This window comes from Pleurodeles waltl, chromosome 9 (genome assembly GCF_031143425.1).
Source record: "Pleurodeles waltl isolate 20211129_DDA chromosome 9, aPleWal1.hap1.20221129, whole genome shotgun sequence".
NCBI lineage: Eukaryota > Metazoa > Chordata > Amphibia > Caudata > Salamandridae > Pleurodeles > Pleurodeles waltl.
The window spans coordinates 373,242,257-373,259,800 of NC_090448.1; positions in this window are offsets into that span (position 1 = coordinate 373,242,257).

Genomic DNA, 17,544 nt, shown 5'->3' on the forward strand with positions numbered 1-17,544 from the left:
TATGCGGGGTGGAGTGGAGCTTTGTGGGGTGGATTGGAGCTGTGTGGGGGTAGATTGGATGGAATGGGGTGGAGTGGAGTGTGGAGGATTGGATTGGAGTGGGGTAAATTGGATGGGGTAGATTGGACTAGGGTAGATTAGTCTGGGGTAGGTTGGATTGGACTGGGGGACTGGGGAGGGGTGGGTTCGATTAGGTTGGGTTGGATTGGATTAGTGTGGGGTGGGATGGAATGGGTTAAGGTGGGGAGGTTTGGGATTGGATTGGAGTGAGGTTGATTTATATTTGACTGGAGTGTGGTGGATTTTTGGAATGGGATGGATTTGACATGGGTGGTTTGGATTGGAGTGGGGAGTGAGGTGGAATGGATTGAAGTGGGGTGGAGTGGAGTGAATTGGATTTGCATGGGGTGGATTGAAATGGAGTGAAGTGGGGTGCATTAGATTGGAGTGGGGTGGGGTGGACTGGATTGGAGTGGGTGGATTGAATTGTAGTGGGGTGGGGTCGTTTGGTGTGGGGAGAGGTGGGTTGGATTGGATTGTGGTGGATTTGAGTGTGGCGGATTGGATTGGGACAGACTGTTGCGGATTAGATTTGAGATGATCAGATTGGGGTGAATTAGGGTGGGGTGGATTGGATTGGGGTGGGGTGGTTTGGAATTGAGTGCCGAGGATTGGAGCTGTGGGGTGGATTGTATTGGAGTGGGAGGATTGCATTGGAATGGGTAGGACTGAAATTGAGTGGAGTGGATAGGGTGGGGTGGATTGGATGGATTGGAGTGGGGTGGATTGGATGGGATAGATTGGAGTATGGGGGATTGGGTAGGGTGGATTGGACCGGGGTGGATTGGGGTGGGGTGGGTGAATTGGATTTGAATGGGGTGGACTAAAATGGGGCGGAGTGAATAGGGTCAGAAGGAATGAATTGGAGTGGGGAGGATTGAACTGGAGTAGGGTGGAGTGGATTGGGATGGGATGGGATATTGGGTTGGGGTTGGGTGGATTGAAGTGTGGTGAATTGCAGTGAGGTGGGGTGGATTGGAGAGAAGTAGATTGGTGTGGGGTGGATTGGAGTCATGTGGGGTGGATTGGAGCCTTGTGGGGTGGATTGAAGCTGTGTGGGATGGGGTAGATTGGACAGTGCAGGGTGAAGTGGAGGGGGGATTGGTTTGGAGTGGGGTGGACTGGATGGGATAGTTTGCAGTAGGGTGGATGGGACTAGGTAGGGTGGATTGGACTGGGGGATTGGGTAGGGGTCGATGGGAATGTGGTTGGGTTGGATTGGATTAGCGTGGGGTGGGGTGGATTGGGTTGAGGTGGGTTGGATGGGATTGAGGCAGATTGGAGTGGGGTGGACTGGATTTGGGTGAGGTGTATTGTGGTGGTTTGGACTGGAGTGGGGTGAACTGAATTGAAGAGGGGTGAACTGGACTGGCGTGGTGTGGACTGAATTGGAGTTGGGTGGGTTGGGGTAGATTGGATTTGAGTGGGGTGGGGTAGACTGGATTGGAGTGGGTGGATTGAATTGGAGTGGGGTGGGGTAGTTTGGTGTGGGGAGAGGTGGGTTGGATTGGATTGGGGTGGGTTTGAGTGTGACGGATTGGATTGGGACAGATTATTGGTGCAGATTAAAGTGGGGATGATTGGATTGTGGTGTATTCATGTGGGGTGGTATGAGGTAGATTGGATTGGAGTGGGGTGAGATGGTTTGGAGTTGAATGCAGAGGTTTGGAGCCGTGGGTTGGATTGTATAAGAGTGGGTGCATTGGATTGGAATCTGGTGGGTTGAAATGGAGTGGAGTGGATTGGGTGGGGTAGATTCAATGGATTGGATTGGAGTGGGGGAGATTGGATGGGATTGATTGGAGTCAGTGGGATTAGGTAGGGTGGATTGGACTGGGAATTGGAGTTGAGTGGGTGAATTGAAATGGAGTGGGGTAGATTGAACTGGAGTGAGACAGACTGGTTTTGAATGGGGTGAATTGGGTTGGGTGGATTGGAGTGGGGTGGATTTCATTGAGGTGGGTGGATTGGATTGGTGTGAAGTAGATTACATGTAGATTGGAGTGGGGTGGATCAGAGTCATGTGGGGTGGATTTGAGCCTTGTGGGGTGGATTAGAAATGTGTGGGGTGGAGTAGATTGCAGAGAGTGGGGTGGAGTGGGGAAGGATTGGATTGGAGTTGGGTGGATTGGATGAGATAGATTACAGTAGGGTAGATGGGACTGTATTGGGGTGGGGTGCAGTGGGGTGATTTGGACTTGTGAGTGGGGTGGATTGATTGAAATGGGGTGGATTGGAGTGGGGTAAATTGGATTGGTGTGGGGTGGATTGAATTGGAGTGGAATGGGGTGGATTGGATTGGCGTGGGTTGGGGTGGACTGGATTGGAGTGGGTGAAATGAATTGGAGTGGGGTCAGGTGGACTGAATTGGGAGTGTTGGTGGGGTGGATTGCAGTGAGGTGGATTACATTGGGGTGGACTGGACTGGATTGGATTTGACTGGAGTGGATTTTTTGAATGGGTTGGATTGGAGTGGGTGGAGTGGGGTGGCATGGAATGGGGTTGATTATATTGAGGTGAATTTAGAGTGGGGTGGACTGCATTGTAGTTCATTGGGTTGGACTGGATTTTTTGTACTGAATGGATTGGGAGGGGTGTATTGGAATGGGGTGGATTGGATTGGGGTGGATTGGATTGGGGTGGGGTGGATTGGACTGGAGTGTGTTGGATTGAAATGAGGTAAAGTGGACTGGTGCGGGTGGATTAGATTGGAGTGGGGTGAACTGGATTGGAGTGAGGTGGATTAAGGTGGATTGGACTGGAATGGGATTAGTGGATTCGATTTGAGTGGGGTGAGTAGTATTGGAATGGGGTGGAATAAATTTGAGTGAGTGGATTGGAGCAAGGTGGATCATATTGGAGTGTGGTGGATTGGATTGGAGTGGGGTGAGCTGGATTGAAATGGGGTGGATTGGATTGGAGTGGGTGGATTAGGTTGAGATGAGATGAGGTGGGTTGGATTGGAGTGAAGTGGATTAGATTGGTGTGGGCTGGGTTGGATTGGATCTTGGTGTATGGAGTGCAGTGGATAGGAGTAGTGTGGATTGTGAAAGATTTGGTGGTGTGGATTGATTGGAGTGAGGTGGATTGGATTGAAGTGGGGTCAATTATATATTGGGCTGGATTGCAGTGGGTGGATTGGAATTGAGTGAATTGGAGTGGGTGCATTGGATTAATGTGGGGAGGATTGGATTGGGATGGATTGGATTGAAGTAGATTGGATTGGAGTGGGGAGGATTTGAGTGTGACGGATTGGATTGGGACAGATTATTTGAGTGTATTAGAGTGGGGATGATTGGATTGGGATGAATTGGTGTGGGGTGGGTTGGGAGGATTGAGGTGTGGTGGATTGCATTGGTGTGGGATGGATTGGATTGAGTGGGGTGAATTGGAGTGAGGTGGATTGGGTTAGGGTAAATTGATTAGGTGGGGTGGGGTGGTAGATTGGGGTGAATTGGAGTGGAGCAGTCTGGATTGGAGTGGGCTGGGGTGGATTGCAGTGTACTAAACGATTATGTGTTTAAGCATTATTTAGGAAATTACACATTAGAAAGAAACAATGTTGCTTTCCAATATTTAGAACAAAATAATGTCATCTTTTGAGAACAGCACCCAAGTGCAAAAGCAAAACACTAGTGCAAAGTGAGAAAAGAAGACCTGGCAAAATAAAAGAAAAAGGTTAACTATATATTTGCAATTTTGTTTGACTTTCTGGGCACAATTTGACCAGTCACATGTCTTCTGTTTTCTGGACTTTAGATGTCAAAACCAAGTACCTTAATAACATTGGGAGCAGTGGACGGGAACTGATTAAGTTGAATCAATCAGTGTTTGGTCTCTGCTCCACAGAAAGGAACGCAAATGATGCTAGGCCTGCAGTAAGCAATTACCAGGCTGTAAAGTAGAAAGCCAACAAATGGTAAGCAATGGGCCGGCTTCAAGCCCTTTTTGTTAACAACATTGTCTTGCAAGTGAGACGCGTACCCAGGTGCATGCTATCGCAGGCTCGACCCTAAAAAGCAGGTGTTTACAATGTCTTATTGATGATTTTAAAAAGCTCATTAGAGCTTCACATACATTTGGTGACCCTAATGTCTTTAAGTAAAACAAAGCTGGTTTGCAAAACCCTTGCTTTTGAGTACATATATCAAATATAGTCTGCTGAACTGGTTATGTAATGTGCAAAAGAAGACAAAGCATAAGTGTTTGGGGGTGAGGATTTGTCACATGGGCAAAGTATGATTGTTGCAGGGTTGCACTGGGCTAAAGGAAAGCATAAAAGGCTTTGAATGGAACCTATATGAAATCTAGTAAGAAGCGGTCTTTCCCATGGATTAATAACAGGATTCAAATAGGCTCCTGGCCCGGTGTAGTGTGAATTATTGCATATTCCCGCATAGATGATGACATCAACTCCTCCCCCTTTCCAGATAGATTAGCATGAGCAATGACGTTCTCCCTAGCCCATGATTTATCCGCTTGTGTTACGCCTTGTGGGCTAGTAAATAATTCTGGCCTTCTAAGCAAGGTGGCACATTTTTAAATGTGCTCAATCCAAAGTATCAAATGACCATAGTCACAGGCTAAACATTCTTCAATAACAGAGCAGATGAATGAAGGTTGAGGATTACTCCAAAACGACAGCCATAATAAACAAGCATTTACAATGCAACGGGTCTTGCGTTTGCTCATGTTAGAGCTGATCGCGTTGTAAATTCCTAACCCGACTTTTCACCTATCGGGCAAAAGTGCATTTGTATACACAACCGGAAAAATTTAAATTAACTATGTAAAGCGCTCGACTTCTGCCAAGCGAGATCGCGCTCGTAAATTAGAGAAAAAGAAGTCCACGAGCCCGATGGAAAACAGCGAGCCTCGCATGTTTTCTGTACTTGGTCGCTGCGCTCGAGGAGGGCTGGCCACCGGAAAAGGCATGACGTATGCGTGCCTTCGACTAATGAAAGCAAGCAGATTTTATTAGGCAAGCCGACGAACCAATAAAAAACACTGACGTGAAGTTGACAGGGCTCCGAGCCCTTTTCTAAATACAAAAGCGTCTCGCTGCGATGCGCATGCTTGAGCGCATGCAACGCAGGCTCGACCCTAAAAAAGGGTGCAAATTTAACACTGTCCTCTACATCAGTGGTTCTTAACCTTTTAACTTCTGAGGACCCCCACTTTATCATTACTGTATCCTAAAGACCCCCACTGAATCATTATTGGAATCTGGGGACCACCCACTGAGTCATTACTGGGAGCAGTGGACTTCCTAAACATTGTCAATTATTTCAACCTACAAAAAATGCACATAAATACAGAAACAAGCATTCATCAAACACATACACAAATGATAACACATTTTATTTAGTTTGCAAACAAATATAAATGACAAAAAATTATTAGGAAGGTTGAAGCTATTCTAAATGTAGTTGAAGCCTCACATCCTCCATACTATATTCTGTTTAATGCATGTGCACTGCTCCCACAAATCAGAGGATACTAATTAAATTTTTAGCCTCCAATTCAAAATTCCTTGACATTTACAGTATGTTTAAGAATTTTCATTTGTTCATTTAGCCACTTTATGTATACACACTTTATTATTATTATTTTACTTTCTAAGCAGTCATGCCCCCCTTGAAAAGGCTTCGTCGATCCTCAGGGGTCCCTGGACCACAGGTTGGGAACCACTGCTCTGCATAACCCAGTCCTAATTCTTCTTGCAGGTAGAAAATTAGGCTGTTGGGTGGAAGCCCCAAGAGCCGCCTTCAAAAATAATGTTCTTCTACCTGCAAGTTCTGGCCAGGTCAATATCCCCAGATGGCCACCAAGTAGGTCAGAATTTGGGTACACTTGGGACGGTTTCTTTCTAAAAGAGGATCAGTTTGCTTCTGATCCTCTGGGCAAAACTAAATAAGGCACATGCAGCCTGATTGAATTTCGCACACCTGGTAGAAAGGCACTTTGCCTATGAGCTTGAGGAATCAAAAGAAATACCCAGATATGAGAAGTGCGCCAACTTTCCCACCATCTACCATTAACGGATAAAGTTCTAACATTTCTGTTAGTTCTGCCAGAGACCAAGTTGTACGATTTGCTAAAGTTGGTTTCCATGTCTAAATTGTGAATGTATCCCATAAAACAGTCAATCAAGGCTTTAAGGCTGTTTTGGCCATTGCAACAGTATCATTGGCATACAGCAAAGCAGGGACGGGTCTAGATTTTACCAGAGGCATGTCCTTGCACTGTGTGATTAAAAAAGCATTGGGCCTGTTAATATACAATAAGAATAGTACTAGGGCAAGGGCACACCCTTGGCGAACCCCCTCTCCAGTGCAAAGGAATCTGAACATTCATTCCCCGGCCATATCTCACTGAGGATCTGACATTACTATGTAAACTATGCAGAAAATCACTTACAACATTGTTCATCCTCATGTGCGATAAAATGCCCCAGAGCTTTGATCAATTCATTCGATCTATAAAACAAACAAACAACTGGCCCCACTTGGCAGCTGTATATTTGCTACAAGATGTAGGGTGAGGATGTAGGGTGAGGATGTAGGGTGAGGCACTGCTCTATTGTTCCCAGGCCAGTTCTAAATCCATATTGGGCGTCAGATAGGGCATTATTGTCCTCTGCCCAGCACTGGACCCTTTGTAAAATGACCCGGCCAACCACATTAACTACTGAGTACAACAAAGAAACGGGTCTGTAGCAACGTGCCTCTTGCTTATTGCCTTTTATAAATACTGGCACAGTCACAGCCATGTGCCATGAGGACGGAGTTATCGAGTTACAGGCAGATTCGCATTGGTGATAACAGGAGTCCTGAGATCCGGGTTATGGAACGGGGGTCTTGCCTCATGGACTATTTAGGATTTCAAAAGGCACTTCCTGTAGCTCAGACTTGATAGATAGAGGGGATGTTGGTCTTGGTTTAATGCAGTCCACAACTGAATGAGCCTCCAAATGGTAGATTGACTTAAAACGTTGAACCCAGTCATCAGCCTTAATATAGGTGGCAGGGCTAACATCCGTCCCTACATTCAGTGACTGTGAATCAACAATCTTCCAAAACATGCTTGTGTATCTGAGGGAACACAAGCTAAGCAACATCTTCCATGCCTTCTCTTTTATCGTCAGACTCCTGTTCTTTGGGGCAGTTTTAAAAGTGGCTCTGCAATGCTGGATACACTCTTGGTCCTTGGGTTGCTATGCAGGGCTAGCCACAGACATCTGTCTTTATTGAACCAACTGGGTTGTTGGGGTTATGATTATATTTGTTGTCAGAGGCCAAACATTTATTTGCTAAAGGAGTGTTTGCCCTAATGACGTTATTGAAAATGTGCATCATGTCTACTGTCTCCCAGCATAGCATGAGCTTCGTACGGCTCAGTGCTAGTGTACTGAGGCCAGTCTAGGGGTTTCTCATTGGATTAAATGGTAGATTCAATGATAAGACATTAGGGCTGTGGTCACTGATTCCACTGGCCAGTGTGCCCCCAGACTGTGCATCAGATGCAATTATGCTAATGAGAAGGATGAGAAAGATACCGTCAATTGTGGTCTCGCGACCTCACACAGTATAAGTTGGAACTGGATTGTCAGTTTGTTCAAAATTTCAGCTACATTACATAGATTGTAATTGGTCATATCTGTGTAGGTTTACACCCCCGGTGTCCAAGGGAGAATAAGATGATGGCTTAAGAAACTCTACTGAAGAATTAAGGATCGTAGCTCTAGTGGCAAGTTTCCCAATAAAATCCACCCGATGAGCATGTCAAGTACAGCTCAGACAGACCACTGCCCTAGCTCATCAACACAGTGGACACTCAGGGATCACCTGCTTTTTTTTCTGATCTGGTTTCCCCTTCCCTTTTTCTTTCGATGGCTAACCACCATTGAAGGTCCAGCACACTTTGACACAACCATCTCCAACTACATGGTGGCTCTAAAACAAAACTACTACATGCGTATGTAAGTACAGATTCCACTTGGATATCTCCTCTTATCAAATCAATACTGCTGTCAGGAACTTACATTTCCAACTGATGTTATTATGAAAAAGTCCCCCCTCTTCTCCGGATGGGCCAGTGGGTGGAAAATACCTCTGACAGATATCTGTTCCTGGTGTGGTCTTTATTAACAGTACTTCTAAAGAAATAGCTCTTGGTGTGGTTTCAATTTAACTACCCATATATAGAAAAGGGCAACCTAAGAAGAGGAATTTGGCCACATTAAGTCATATACAGAAAAAGCTGTACCCCCTTTAAATGAACAACAAATGCATCCACAGCACAATTCAACTGTGCATTAAATGAAGTCAGAGCACATGAAACACATTTTCAATTGTATTGAATTGTGGTGTGTGATATGGTGAATACAGTGTTACATTGATAAAACGTACTTAGTGCAGATAAAATGTGGTATGCCAAAAATGCCACAGCAAATACGCTTGCAACAACAAGTGGTTGTGTTCTGTTTGGCATAGATCCCTAATTAACCTGTTGCTTGTGTATTTGTTCTTCTTGATCTATTGTTGCTGCAAATGTATTTTGCTCTGGCAGTTTATTGTTGGGTTTATCTAGACTCTGATTTATTTATTAGGCACAAGAAAGTTGTGTTTCAAACCTGTATTTCTCCGAAAAGTATATTGTCAATTTGAAAAGGGAACCAAGGTTGTTATATATGACACGATTAGAGTATTATAGTTGAATCTATACATGTATTCCCAAAGAAGAACCGTGAATGGATTTCGAAGTCAAGATTCCAGACTCAACTTAAATCATAAGAAAATTGACCACACGCATAACCCTTACTCTATGGGCCTGATTTAGAACTCGCGGATGGGCTACCCCCTCACAACGGTGACGGATATCCCATCTGCTGAATTCTAAATCCCATAGAATATAATGGGATATAGATTTCGGCTGACGGGATATCCGTCCCCGTTGTGACAGAGTAACCTGTCTACCGAGTTCTAAAAAAGGCCTCAAGTCATTAAGGGCCCAATTTGGAGTTGCCCAAGAGAGTACTCCATTGCAGTGCCGGCAGAGTAACCTCTCTACCAAACTGAAGGTCTGCCCCCTAATTTGAGTTGATTGTCCTTCAGTATGTTGACAGTGAGTACTTCCCTGTCTCCGCTGCCACCATAAACCTAAGACGGCCTGACAGAGTAAGGGCCATTGGAGGTTTGGCCATGTGTCCGCTCGCCCAATTTACATTGACAACACATTGTCAGTGTTCACTGTCCGTTACAGCCAGTTAAAAACAGGCAGTAAGCGGCAATTAAAACTGCAAAATGCCCCACCAGCCATGGTAGAAAACTCTCATGGTGAGAGGGGCATTGCTTTTTTTTAAATGTTCCGGGCCAAAATCCCACTTTGGGTTTTGTTTTGGAATATAAAATAAAAACATTTAAAGTTTGCTGTGTGGCTCTGTCATGTTGACGGAGCCGTCTGTCAAACATACAAAGCATTGCCAGGAAAGGCCATGACAGCAGTTTGTGCTAATGCTACAGATGTCAGCTGGACTGGCGGATATTTCAAAATATGGCTGATGGGGCCTCCATCAGGCCGACATAGTACTTTACTCCGTCACTCTGATGAAGTGAAACCCTGTCGGCCAAAAAAAGCTCTCATTTGGCTCACTCTGGTGACAAAAATCACATTTAATAATGCTTTATTATGCACAAAACCTAAACTCCACAAACAAACTGTGTCAAAGTATTGTGTAACACTAGTAGATACCAATGGCACTTCCATGCAAAAATAATTTGTGGCAGTAAGGGGCAGTAAGAACTTTTAAATGACCCTCATGCCAGCGCATTGGGATTTTCTTTTTGAAAATATTTTTAAAAGTTGTAAGTTTGATGTCATGTTGACGGAGCCATCCATCAAACTTAAAATGACGGAGCCGTCCATCAAACTTAGAGTGCATTTCACGGAGGGTTCCTGTAAATGCAAGAGAGGTCCACAGGGGCAGTGGACATCTGTGAATGCAGCGGGCAAAGTGTGGTCAGTGGCAGGACTGAACTGACCACAGATAAAACTCCAGATAGGTTGCGCACCAGGAGGCTGCTTTTAAGGATTGATGTTCGGATAGCTATCTAATCTGGCACACAACTCTGAAATCACAAGCAATTTTCTTGAAGACGTGTATAAAGTATGCACTCCCAAACTCTCCTGCAGGTGGCAATCGGATTTGCTTGCAAAATTTACTTGCTCACTTTGTACACCATGGTGCTGGTATGAGCACTTTCTTCAAGTTGGTGTTTTGCTCCCATTACACACTTGTCATTTGATATCCTGAAAATCTGGTATGGATCTGACTCTCCTGAACGCAAACTAAAAACTCCTTCTTTCCACTGTAAGGAGAGCTTCATAACTCAGAAACAGCGCTGCATGTTCGCTGCATGTTACCTACTGCCCTGTTTAGAGAAACATCTGGTTTGCAGTATGTGTCTGATTTAGAGTTTGCCAGACGGGTCACTCCATAAAAAACATGATGGATATCCTGCCATCCATATTACAGTTGCCATTGGATATAATGCACTAGAGGAAGCGGAAGAGGACCGGATATACGTCACCCTTGTGACGCCGAACTCTAAAACCGGCTCAAATGCGTGGCTGTGATTTAAAGGGTAGTTCGCAGACAGTGCCCATTCTTGGGGGGTAGGACAGTGCAGCCCTCTGTGAGCCACTGCGAAGGATGCTGAAGCCTTGTATGTTATAGTGCCTAGGATTTTCCACGCTGGAAAATCTGAGAGGTCTCTCTTAGGGATGACGAAAGGGGGCTGCTTTTCAGTGACGCCCGGGGCTTGTACAATCACACCCAGACTGTCGTATCTGATAAAGGAAGTCCCTGCCCGCGGCCCATCAGAGCCCTCTAAGTGGATCACTCAGCCCCCTGAATACCAGCAATCTCCGTGCACTTTCAAGCAAAATGTATTTGTTTTCACATGAATTGTGGGAAATTCTCCTGCGTCGTTATCGTCGCTCTTTCTTTGCAATAACTACGGCCATAGCTGGCACCAAGTCCTGCTCACTCAAAGGTCCACCCTTCTACAGCTACTCCGTACCCTGTCACTCTCCGGAACTTTTCAAAGTGTGCCGGATTTTGTAGCATCGTAGTACAATGTCCAAAAAATTCTGGTGATCACAGGGCTTAGCTAAACACTCCGAGGCTGCCTCTGGTGGTTGTAGCGCTTTACAAAAACCCATAATAAATGAATAATTATTCTGATACAATCTGCAAGAGTTTACGGTGAGCAGGAATCTTCTTTTAGTGGAGTGTCCATAGCTGCCAGAGGACATAACTCCTGGCAGAGTCCAAGAGGTTAAAAATGAACAGGAATCTCCAGTATTGATGTAATTTCCATTTTGAGCAGGTGTTGCATCTGCTGGCGAATTCTCCCAGAGACCATAATGAGCAGATATTGTGCCTCTGTCCTAGTGTCCGGAAGACATCAAGAGTACTGTGAGAATGGGCCTCTTTTGAAATGGGAGCTGCCCACTTTTTGGCTGGAAAATGATGCGGTTACAAACTATAAGTGCCCTGGGCCCCTGCTAAACAGGTTCCCTGGGCAAGATCTCTTTCCCGAAAACTGTACTATGTTTGGCACTTCAGCCACCCTTGTAAATTCCTAATAATTGGTACCCCTTGTACCTAGGGCGTGGGTACTGAAGAGGGCCCCCCCAGAGCAGCAGCACCAATTGTGTCACTTTGAGAGGCCCCACACCAGTCTCATGCAGGCTGCCATTGCAAATGCATGACAATATATATTTAAAAGTTGCCAACTCTACATTTCCCTCATCAAGAGTGCCATGTCAACTAAGACTGCATGCAGTATAGGTCAACCCACTGGCAGGCCTTACAGCCTTAAGGCAGGGTGCAATATAATGCATGTGAGGGTATATTTGTGCTTAATTAAATATGCCCCTACTTTGTATTTGCAAAATCTCAAGACATAGTAAGTGCATAGGGAAGCCATAGCAAATACATATGATGGACACTGGTCCTTACGAGTTCCCCAGCTACATGATGGCCTCTCCGAATACTGGGTTGTTTGGTATCAAACAACTCAGAATAATAAAGCCACACCTATGCCAGTGTTGGATTTTTTATAAAAATGTACTCAGAGAGCACCTTAGAGGTGCCCCCTACAAAACTCAACAGCCCTGGCATGGTTGCTGACTGTTCTTAGCCATTCTGAAACTGTCAGACAGAAGTCTGGACTCCTGGGGTGACAACACAAAGCGTTTCCTGGGTGGAGGTGTTACACCTCTTCCCCAAGGTAGGCACCCTGCCCCAGCAGTCAGCTTCAAAGGCTTTACCACCTTTGAAATCTGACCGTGCTTCTGCTGCTAGCAGCAGATGGCTACCCAATGGTTTTCCACCACTTTGAGTGGGAAAATTTAGCCGGAGTAGGAGGAGTAGCCTCCCTCAGCCTGCACCACTCCTCAGGTATGGCACGCGAGGTGACCACTCCATTTCATTTTCCTCCATCCTGAATGGTAGGCAAATAGCCAATCAGGGTTTGATATGTGACCCCTTCAAACAGGAAGTGGTCTGTTAGAGAGTGTAGCCACCACAAGCAGGTACTCCCTCTGCACCCACTAAATGCAGTATTTAGCGGGCATCCCTTGACCTACAGATCAGATTCAATGGACACAAGAAGACCAGGAAGGAAGAAGAACCGAGGCCTGGGGACAGAAGTCCTGCTGCACAAAGAAAAAGGTGTCAAACCCTGCCTGCTGCTCTGAGGACTCGACAATCGCCGCTGAGGTGTCGCCTGGAAACCTGAAGGACTCTACAAAACTCCAGAGCACCTCCAGCCTTCTGAAATATCACCAAGAACCTCCCTCAGAGTGAAGGCATCACTGTCCTGCACCCTGCAGGCAAGTAACCAGTGAAGTCCAGTTCACTGACCGGATACTGACCAACGAACCGGACCTGGTAGCCTGACAAAAAAAACACACAAGGGACCCAAAGGACAAAACCTACCAATGTGCCAAGTTTGGTGACATTGGGACTTTCAGGGCCTACATGGAGTAGTGGACCCCCAATGTTGGACACCTAGAAGCAAAGTCCACTCCGGACTATCCATACCCCAGAAGCAAGCATCAGTCAAGGGACTTCAGGACTCCCAAGAACCACCCCCAGAGTGGCCTTGCTGACCTGCAATGTACCCTTCAAGTGACCTTCTCCTGTTTCCAAGGACTCCCTGATGCACAACTCTTGGCTGATGTATCTACACTTCACCTGAGCCTCCCTGGCACCTGCAATGCCAAGCCAGCTATGCTCTAGGTGTCCCTAACCCCTTGCGACCTCTACCCTCAAAGGGGACCCACCAGACATACCTTTAAGTCCATCTGTGCAGTGTGTTTCCAAGTGGTCCCCTTCTCCGTTGTGCACCAGCTCCAACACTTTCAGCCGCTGCTCCCGCTTGCACCTGAACCGCCTAAACTTCTCAAGCTGGCCCCCAGGACATCTCGACGACCTTGCCCTGAAAATAGAAGGTGACACTTGTGAGAGCATTGCCTTATTTTATATGCATTTTAAAGATTTTCCCATTCATTTCTATGGTGCTTAATTACACACAAAAAGCATACATTTTCTAAACTTTGAAAAATCATAACAAAAGAAGCACTTACCGTATATTGATGATCTTAGTCTTCAAAAATGTATAAAAATCTGGAGTATTTTTGTAAAATGGTCTCAAGTTATTCTTCTGAGTGTGTGTCCACATTTATTGATACTATGAGTACAACAAATGATGCTTAGCACATCTCCAAGATAAGCCTAACTGCTCACCCACACTACCACAAAACAGTGGATTAGGTGGCCTGCTATTTACCTCTGGATACCATAGTAGAGTTGCTTGGACTCTCTGCACAGTGCACATCTTTTTCGTACACTATATAGATAGCCAACCTCCTACAAGTAGTGATAGCGACTCTTAGCTCAATGCCCAAGGGTTGTAATCACCAGCATCCTGATGTACTTTGTCACAGAGGCCATTTGGCAAGAGTCATTGTGGTGTCCCAGAGATCACAGTTCACTTTTGAAAGGGAATCAGTGAGCAGGAATCTACTTTCTTGATGTAGTGACCTTAGTGAGCAGAAGTTGTGTCTGCTGGTGCCCTGCACCAGGAATTCGATTCCCTCTGTATTGAAGTTGCATTTATTTAGTGCTTCATACCCCTAATGAGGCTCGGAAGCACATGTGCAGACAGGCAGGATGCTACTCTGTGGGAAGGCTGTGGATGGGAGAGTGTGTTTGTCAGATAACCTTTCAGGGTAGTACTGTGATGTGCTCTTATGTTTTTGCCACTGCGCATTGGACTATATTTGCAGACGAGAGATGGGATGTTTAAGTATTAATTGCTAGTGCTAAAATCAGGTATAGGATGTGTGTGGCCTATGTGGGAAGTGTTTTAAGTTGGCATAGACTGGTTCAAATGTGTTGCAGCGAGTATTTAGCTGCATTTATACAAGGGAGTAGGGCAAAAGTGCAAAAGATTACTGGTGAGTATGTAGATCCCTGATGCGTATGGAGTCATCAGTGTCATACATCTAAACCACATTGATTATGGGCATAGAAAGAGCCAAGAGGTGAATGATGCTACTCTTTTTGAGGTGCAATCTTGACTCAGCTAAGACATCTGTTCTGGAAGACCATACATAAGCAGTGGAGAGCAACCCATAGTAATGGGCATTACTCAGCTACCTGTGAAACTTGCTCTGGGAAGTCCACCTATGAACAGCAGGAAGCGATCAGTAGGAATGGATATTATGCATGCAGCCATAGCAGATACTCTTATGGGTTATTGTGGAAAAATAGTGATGCCAACAGAAGTACGATTAATAATAGTGTATAGTTGAGGAGGCCACCCGCTTGTGGGAGTGAGTGATCTGTTGGTGCATGCCATGTGTTGCTCATCTAGACGTAACTCATGCTATATAACAAATCATAAGAGGCAACCCCCCCCCCCCAGGAGCCTCATAGAAGCACCCCTTAGGAATGGGCTTTAGACAACCAGCTAAGGGTCCACCCAAGAGTGACAGAGGCAAAACCTATGGGAATAGAGACAGCAAAGACGTAGTAATTGAGGAAATAGTCAGAGTATATGATCATAGGGATTACTGTGGAGTGATACAAGTGCAACAATTGTACAAACAGCTGTAGTATATGCTCTGATTGGTTCACCATGCATGCCAGGGAGCAGACCATAGGAATGAGCATTGTACAATTCACCATGCTATTTGGGCTGCATATGTCCTTGTCCCGCTCCCTCTGACTGACAGAGAAGCAACCTAATGAATCAAGAGACACCATAGATGCATTGATCTCCAGTGAACATCCAGGTGCAGGAATAGCACGGCCCATCGGTGTGTGACATTTAGGAGCCAAAAGAGAGAGTGCCAGTCAGTGAGTCCGTGGAAGGAATGTATTCAGGTAACAGAAGAACTGAGACAGTGGCATGGTTCAAGCTAAGGTTAAAGAGGGGGTAAACAGTGCATGGGTTCTGGCCACAGACTCCACGACATGCTAATAATGACAATGCACCTGGAAGACACCCTTGCCCTCGCCTCCATTCACCTGGACACCCAGTTGGAGCACCCTGGAGAGAAGGAGTGATTGAATAGCCATTCAGGTGGCAATCTAGAGGAAGAGCGACGTTCCCAGTGGGCCCTAACCGTGATTGAGTGAGCCTCTAGGCGCGAATTCTCTTATTATGAGATGATGAGAATAGGCGATGGTGTTTCCCACAGTTGGTAAATATTAGTGCTTGCAGTATGATATTTACCAAGTGCAATAAATGCATCCTGTTTTGAGTTTTGTTCTGGAATCGAGGCATTGCACTAGAATCTGCATGTTTTGCTTTTAATTGCCTGTTTTCCTTTATACATTTTGACCAGGCTTTACCAAGAGAAATCTGTCATAGGAAAACAGCAGGTGCGGGATAATTATTGCAGAACTCAAAACTCCAGTCGTGCAAACAGTACTCAGTACATAGGATTCGGAAGACACACACATAGACACAATCAGGGCCTTAGTTCATCCTCAGTTCCATTTTGGAGAAAGGGCAGGAAAAGAGAAGGAATACCACTAAGAAAGACAAAACATTGTCCAAGCCAATAGGTCTTTTTTTACATTTATGAAAGGGCTGTGCACCATCTCAGAATGGTAAGTTAAGAATAAAGTAAAAAACATCAAAAATGGCCACTGTATATATATGTGCGCATTCACAGTGGCAATTTTGGAATGGTATTTTTTAAAACAAAAGAAAATTCAATAGGGAGGAAAGTGATTGAATAAGAAGCAGCCAGACAAGAGAGCCTTTCAGTCATGAGCAAGGGACTGTCCCAAAGACCTCTCTTCGCACACTGCATTGTAGACAATAGACCTTCGACAGCAGTCAGCTAAAGCTGACTCTACATAGACACCCTACATCTAGGAAACTGAAAAAGGTCTCATGGAGCAGTGTCCAGATGCCACCTTGAATAGTGGTTATGGCTTTAGCTTAATTTTCAGAAGTCGGAATGATTAGGGGTGTCATTTATGGTGCAGTTTGCCGCCGGAGGCCAATGCGCATGAGTCGTTTTAGTGTCCCAGAATTTACCAGTGACCTGGGTTTCATCTCCTGATGCTGTGCCCTGAGGTCACAGTGAACACTGCCCAGAGTTCACAAGGAGCAGGAGCTGTCAATTGTGTTTGCTAGCATAGTGATTTGAGGTCACACGGACCTCTTGGTGCTGTGTTCCAGAGTACACAGTGAGCATGATCCAGATTCCCCGTCAGCCGAGGTCCTCTCTGCTGATTCACTGCCCCAGAGATCATTGCAGGATTGGGCCTCTGTTGGAGAGTACTTCGAGGTGCTAGTGAATGGTCATATTCCCACTGCAGTGTTCTGTTGGCCGCAGTGAACGGGGTCAGTTCTGGCAACAGAAAGGGGAAAGCTAGTAACAAGCTCTGGTGGATTACAAAAGTTGCTCAATCTGAAAAGGTAACTAAGAGTGACAATTGCGGGCTTTGAAGTGGAGGCATGAGTTGGCTACTGCAGTTGCAATCTGGACTATTAAAAGTGTGTTTCATATTTTAGAAGCTGCAACTGTCTCTATTCTGTGATTTTTTCTCAAACATATGCTTTGGCCTTCTGACCCCATCCACCACTGTAGAAACAAGCCTTGAACTGCTGCTTTAATCTCTAGCTGTAAAATTCTAGGACAAAATGGAACTAAATCACAGTTTACCTAGGTGCACTCATTTTATAATTCTTCAGGGCAGCACGGGGGTGGCTGGAGCTAGTCGCTGTATGTTGACTATGCAGAAAACACTTCCATTCTCAACCAGCTCTGAAGACGGCGGTGGTAGGTTGAGGGACTCAGGCAGGTGTTTCATTGCAAGCAGTGCAATGTTGGGAGGCAATAGATATGGGCTAAACAGTGCCTACTATCCGCGGTAGGGAAGGATGG